Source organism: Microtus ochrogaster, chromosome 16, assembly GCF_000317375.1.
Source record: "Microtus ochrogaster isolate Prairie Vole_2 chromosome 16, MicOch1.0, whole genome shotgun sequence".
Taxonomy (NCBI): domain Eukaryota; kingdom Metazoa; phylum Chordata; class Mammalia; order Rodentia; family Cricetidae; genus Microtus; species Microtus ochrogaster.
Window position 1 is genome coordinate 11,505,098 of NC_022018.1, and position 6,998 is coordinate 11,512,095.

Below are 6,998 nucleotides of genomic sequence, written 5' to 3' on the forward strand. Positions count from 1 at the left end.
ATGATGATATAGCACAAATATGATGGAAAGCAATCATAAAGTAAATGATAGTCTTACAGAAGGTGTGAAAGGAAGCGAAAATGAGTTACCCAAGCCTTAGGCAAAGACACCGTGGGAGAGGCAGCAACTGATAAATCCACAGTTCTAACAGAATGAGCTGTTCACAGTCTGAAAAGTCCTTGGCACACTACTAATGAGTGAAAAGAAAAAAATAACCATACAACATACAGCCTCATAACAGATCCCAAATTCATTATGCTCAAGGAAGGAAAGCCATACGTTCACATACTGGATGAACCAATTTGTTTGAGATTCCAGAATAGGAGAAACTAGTTTCATTGATAGAAATCAGAACAGACCCTGGTTTGGGAGGAGTTCTGTCTAGGAAGGTGTTTTCTGGGAGGGTGCTCTGCCTGAATAGGAATTTCTGGAAACAGAATGAATGGTACAATTAATATCTGCATGTTTCACCACATTTAAGTCAGAGCTCAGTTAAAAGCGTACATACTTGGGCTGGAGAGATGACTCACTGGCTAAGGGCACTGGCTGCTTTTCTAGATGACCTGGGTTTGATTCCCAGCACCCACACAGCTGCTCACATCTGTAACTCAAGTTCCAGGGATTCTGGTACCTTCGTTTGGCCTCTGCAGATACCAAGCAAGCAAGTAATGCACAGGCACAGATGCAGGAAAAAACATCATACACATAAAATAACAATAGAGAAAATCAAACAAATTTTTTTGAAGGCAGGTTGATCTCTTTGTGTTTGAGACCAGTCTGGTATACATAGTGATTTCCAGGCTAGCCAGAGCTACACAAAATCAAGAGACCCTGTCTCAAACAAACAACAAAAAGTATACTTATGTGGCAGAAGAGAAAGTACTTGTGAAAAACGATTCTTCAACTATTTTTTGTTGTTGTTGTTGTTTTTTGTTTTTCGAGAGAGGCTTTCTCCATAGTTTTGGAACCTGTCCTGGAACTCACTCTGTAGACCAGGCTGACATTGAACTTACAGAGATCCACCTATCTCTGCCTCCCAAGTGCTGGGATTAAAGGCATACACCACTACTGGCCAACTTAACTATTTTTTATTTTCTTTAGCAATGATAGCCACTTTTTAAAAGATTTAATTTTAATTATGCATGTGTGTGCATTTGTGTGTGTGTGCACCCAAGGGTGGTGCCCATGGAGACCAGAAAAAGCCTCCAGATCCCCTGGAACTGGGGTCAGCTGTGAGTTGCCTTATGTGGGTGCTAAGAACCAGACTCGGGTCCTCTGTCTGAGTAGTACATGCTTAGCTAGCTCAAGCCTGCAGGAGGCGTGTGGGTTAGAACAGACAAACAGTGAACAGAGCAGGGCAGAGCCCAGGCCAGGTCACATGGTAGCTTGCTGGCATTTTCTGGCTGTGCTCTCCTTACACCTCCAAGTAGCTGGGGTGGAGGCTGCGCCTGGGTGTGTAACTTCCTTCTTAATGACCTGCAGCCACCTCACAGCAAGACATACAGAACAGGCCTCTGTCATCCAGAGCTACTCGTCCTCCTGTGTTTCTGTCTTCTAAGACCATATCATTTCTGTGCAGCCAGAAACTTCCTTCACCTTTGGGCCAATGTCTTAACACTGCCCCCACCTGGCTCTAGAAAGCACCCATTTCCTGATCTTCATGACTGTGGGCATTGCCTCTGCCACAACCCTTACCTCAGCTTCCGAAGTGACCTCTCTCAAACCTAAGTCTGATTTTATAATTTTTCTGCTGTAACCACCCCATCCCCACCTGTACCCACAACCACCCTGGCCTGATCTTTAGTCACATCTCTTTTTCATGTGATGGCTCCTGCATGCTGTTCTGTCGGAATCCCCCTCTGGCTCCATCTCCATTACCCTGGGCTCCGGACAATCCCCTACACATTGGATTTCCATGCCTTGGAGGGTGGGTGCTGGTTCTAATATCTTGGTGTGTATGTGATGCTGAGAATTAAACCTAGGGCTTCATGCATGCTTAGAAATTACATTACCACTGAGCTGCATCCAAGCCCCCACTATTCTTCCCCTGTTGTTATTTATGTATTCTTCAAGATCAGACTCTAGGAGATGCCTCCATGCATCTCTGCTCTTCTTTCCATCTTCCCAGGCATCCGGGATCTTCTCCATTCCCCCGGTGTGGAATGCACCCTCTGGCTTTGCCCTTACTGTTCTGTTCTTACTACACCCACCACCCAATGTCTTCCTCACTACCCGGTCTCTTGCTATGCCTGGGTGTTCCTGCCATACCACATATGTATTTCCTGTCCTACATGGAAGATTTAACAAAGCTCACAGCCAAGCCAAGTTAATGCTTTTGAGGACTGGAGCCAGCCCACCTTTCTTGGCACAGTGAGCACAATCTTCTCATGGTTAACACGTGTGTGTTATGTGGTACCTTTTCTCAGTGCTGCATTCTCATCCTGCTTCCTCTGCATCTGATTGGTGACAGACTCTCTGCCTTTTCTCTTTTCAGAATTCTCCTAGTCTGGTTGCCCTGCCTATGCTTCCTGCCTGGCTACTGGCCAAACAGTGCTTTATTAAACCAAATGTGTGACAGATCTTTACAGTGTACAAGACCATTATCCCACAGCACACACCCATGTATTTAAAATCAAGGTCCCAGTGCTGGGGGTGTAACTAAGTGGCAAACATTTGTTTAGCATGTACGTGCCTTGGATCAATCTTCAGTACCACAAAAGAGCTGATCAAACAAGCAAAATGAAGGCTCTGTCTTTAGAATTTTGTTTACATATGACAGTTTCTTCCAGCAGATATTTATAGATCCTGGCAGTGCACAAATACGTAACTGCACACTCGCTGGGATAGGTCTATTAAAGAACAGCTGTACCATGCAAATGCTTCCTACTATGACCGGTCCTTTTAATGCTAACGCGTTGAGACACACGTAAGAGCGATCTTAGAATCTTGGTAATAACCAATAAGAGGGAAAATGTCATTATGCTATGTCTAGTTACTTAGTCCCCAAAGGCAAAGGCATTTCTCGAACAAATGGTGATTGAGTCTCCACCAAGAGACCAAAGGCATGCGCGCAGTCTGCACAGACTCTGTAGGTGGTTGGTAAGAGAACTTAAATGCTGAGAGCTGGGAGGCATGCTCAGGGCTGTGACAGTTAGACTCTGAGGCTAAGAGGTTTCGCTGTACCATGAAGGACTAGGGGGAAGCCAGGGCACCACCTCAGTTTCTGCTATTGACACGGAGCTTCCTGTCTTCCTTAGTGAGCAGCCTGGAAGGATGAAAACAGATGGCTAATTACCATAATGCACAGAGATTTCGAGGGTCCTGGGTGCACACTCAGGCGTGACCAAGCCAAGAGCAGCTGCATCTGAAGCGGCGTGTGGATCCCACATTAGGCCTTCCCCACACACCCACTCAGACCTTTCTGGAGAGAGGCAGATGGCCGAGAGAAACATGGGGAGAGGCCCTCGTGACCAGCTGAGGAGTCCCTTTTCCAGCCAAACTATCGGTGCTAACATGAAGCTCATCGGCTCCGTTGTGTCTTTCTTGCAGGGTTTGCCTTGAAATTCCATTCTTAGCATTTCTTACTGTAGGGAAACTCAGTCCTTAGACCAAAGACAGTCTGCTCCAGCCTGGCCTGGCAGAGGGCCAGCCATCTTCCATACAGCTAAACTTCAGGGGGCCAGTGAGATGCCAGGCTCTTCCTGGTTGACACTAGAATTGAGGCGGAAGTTTGAGGGGTATTATGAGACTCTTGTTCATCCTAGGGTTTAACAGCAGACCATCCCACCTCTCATCTGAGTGCTGAAAAATAAGTCTAACAGAGAACATTAAAAGCAACAATGAGAGTCTCTTCTTAGTGATGGATCAAGAATCAAGATTGTTTTTTTTTTCCCTTTGGCAAACTCTCTGGGGGGCTAGTGAGATCCAGCAAACAGGGGCGCTTGCTGCAGAGCCTAACTGCATGAGTTTGATTCTAGAATCACAAGGTGGTAGGAGAGGACCAACCTGCCCAAGTGCAGCACCCTCCCCATAAAAGATGCTAAAAGGAAAGACTGTTTGAGAGCTGGGGTCTTGCTGGATGGTAGCATATGGAGTGTGCACTAGCAAAGCCCTCGGTTTGAGTCCCAGCAGAATGAGGAAGAGGGGAAGAGGAGAAGGAGAGGCATGGGAGAGAACGTGAATAATCTCTTGTCATTCATGGGGGAGGGAGAAGATGGCTGGCTACAATGACAAAGGCGGGTGTTGTGGTCTATGAATGAACTGTCCTCTGCCAAGGCTCATATGTCAAAGGACTTGTTGCCAGCTGACAGGCTTTGAGGAAGTGATTGGCTCATGAGCACTCTGACCTAATTAATGGGCCAATCCTTTGGTGGATTAATAATCTAATAGTGCTCTTAGGAGCTGGTAGGAATTAGAGGGCAAAGCCTGACTGAGAGACCTGGATCCCTGGGGCTGCCTGTAAAGTCTTGTCTCACCCCATATCTCTCTTCTCTAGCTTGGCTCTCTGTTTCGTGGCTGCCCTGTGGTGAGCAGCCTCCTCCATGGAACGCTCCTGTCCCTGATAGGTCGCCTCACTTCAGGCCAGAATCAACTCTGTATCTGTGAGCCAGCTATGTCCTTCTTCCTTTATCTTCATCTCAGACACTGCCAGGGTGACAAAACCCTGCCTAACAGAGAAGTCTACCTGTGATATCAAACAGTAAAGACAAAGATAAAGCCGACATACATAAATAAACATATAAATAATATGTGTTACACTCTCCTTCATGACATAGTTTGATTTCCATTTTTATTTTTGTGTTATAAAGTGTCATGTAGTCCAAGCTGGCCTTAAACATCTTGTCTTTGGACCCCCAGCTTCCAAGAACTAAGCTTTTATGTATTCATTACCATGACTGGCTCTAGGTTCGAATTTGGACTCCATAGAATCCTCAGTGGTCTCAAGGGTCTGGGGAGGGCTCCTGCTGATAAACCCGACTTCCATTTCTTCCCTCACTAATCTGCTCACTCTAATCTGCATAGAGGAAAGTCTGTGCATGCTTGTGGAGCAGTAAAGGATGTCTAAAAACATAAAAATCATAACTGGCAGTTATTGGAGCAATGTCACCCTCTTGACACACGAGTCATATGCAAAGGGGCTTTGGATGACTCAGCAGTGCTGAGCTCAAGGGGACCTGATTCCAAGCATGTCACACAGAGTCAGAGTGGCAAGGTGATCCTCAAACAGTTCTGCAAAAGCAGGAAATAAGAACTAGAGCTGACTAGGACTTAGCCCTCAGGCTTCACCAGAAACATTTAGGGAAACACCGAGCTTCAAACAATCCGCAGAATGAGTCATTCTTGTGCAGCTGGAAGGGCAGGGTGACCTGGGCGGCATATGGCATATGTTTGTATAGCTAGTTATTTAAAAGTCCATCTTCCTAAAATATGTATGCATCTGATATATCTAAAAGAGCATATATAGATATAGATATATAGAGAGATATAGATATATAATCTGATCTCAAAAAATAAATCACTAGATTGTTCCCCCAACTTTGACCCTTGGTCATCAAATTAATATTTGGAGGGTCCTCAGCCACAGAACTTCCTTCCTCTTTCCAAACTAGGGTACAGCTACAAGGTGACAGTTTCAGAGGTAGCACATCAAACTGCATCCAGGCTAGTGGTCAGCAGCTGTCCTAGGAGCCCCCAGCCTGTGACGGCTCATGGGCTCCAATTGTTTCCAACTCTGCACCTCTGTACTGACAGAGGTTCTTCCCAATCAGAGTCTTGTTTCTAGGCAAGCCACATCCATTCTCTAGTTCATGAATCTAAAGCAAAACAAAATCAAGACAAAAACCCTAGTTTTCATTATTGCAGAAAATGAATTTTTCTAGTTTTTTTTCATGTCCAGATCTTTCCGTTTTTTTTGGGGGGGGGGAAGCCCTGTAGAATGTCACCAGTGAGTTTGTATTTGGAGGACTGAATTGAACACTGAACAAACTGCTAACCTAAACATTCTACATGCTGAGAAACACTGGTGTTAAACGAAATATGTGCTCAAATGGTTTCCTTAGAGTGAGGAATTCCAGTACATAGACATGACCACTGTGTAACCTTGGCTACACTTCCAAATATTTGTAGAGGATTTGTGTGTGTGTGCATATGCTCTTGAATGTGTGTGTTTGTGTGTGTAGATACATACACACAGAGATGGGGGGAAGAGAGAGAAAGAATGTTTTCTTTTATAGCCTATAACTCCCTATGCAGTCCAATTTCAACTTCTTGTTTAGTTTTCCTGCCAACATGGCACCCTTCTCTTGTGCCCTGAACCTTGCAGATACATGGGTCTCTACTGTGGGAATCAAGTTGATCACTATTTTGGTTCACCTCTTATGAAAAGGTTCCTCAAACTTCCTTTAGACTTTAAGTCCACAGAGGGCTACTTCCATCCTAATTGAGCAACAGGATTTCAATACTTGGACTTTGAACGCGTTCAGAATACTCTCATGCTGAGGTTAACACAGCTCAGTAGTGCTGATCTAATTCCTCGTGAGTGTCCCCTCCTCGCAAACTGTTTTTGCAATGGTGGGGATCAAACCCACGGCTCACTTGAGGTAAATACTTTGCCTTTGAGCTCCATCTTCATCCTGATCCCCACCACCACCACTTAAGCATTTCAAAAACAGAAAAAAAAAGTTTCTCTACAAAGCAAAATATGTGAGCCATAAAAATCATTCTTTGTTCATCTCCCATCTAACCAGATACAATGAGAAAACTGGGTTAGTTTCTCCCTGCAGACCTCTTGCCTTTACCTACGGCCCTGCCTTTTATCTAAACCTACTGACCAGTCTACAGTCATGCTTCTCAACAGCTTAGAGAGCTCTTAGCCAGGCTTTATTTGTATAAAAAATTGAATGTGTTTCCTTTCTTTCCTAAAGGTGTCTCTCAACACTCTTTGTTTTCTTCTCTCAGGCATTTTGTTTGTGCGGTGCATGTGAGTGTGTGTGTTATAT

The 6,998-nt window shown here is 44.9% G+C and overlaps 1 long non-coding RNA gene across 1 annotated transcript in view; it reads right to left on the reverse strand.

Moving 5' to 3' along the window:
* Positions 1 to 2,808: 2,808 nt before the first annotated feature.
* The window catches only part of LOC113456802, a 7,368-nt gene continuing 3,178 nt past the window's right edge, over positions 2,809 to 6,998 (reverse strand). Inside the window, exon 3 of the long non-coding RNA XR_003377540.1 lies at positions 2,809 to 3,265. This is a non-coding gene — a long non-coding RNA (uncharacterized LOC113456802). The remainder of the gene's footprint in view (positions 3,266 to 6,998) is intronic.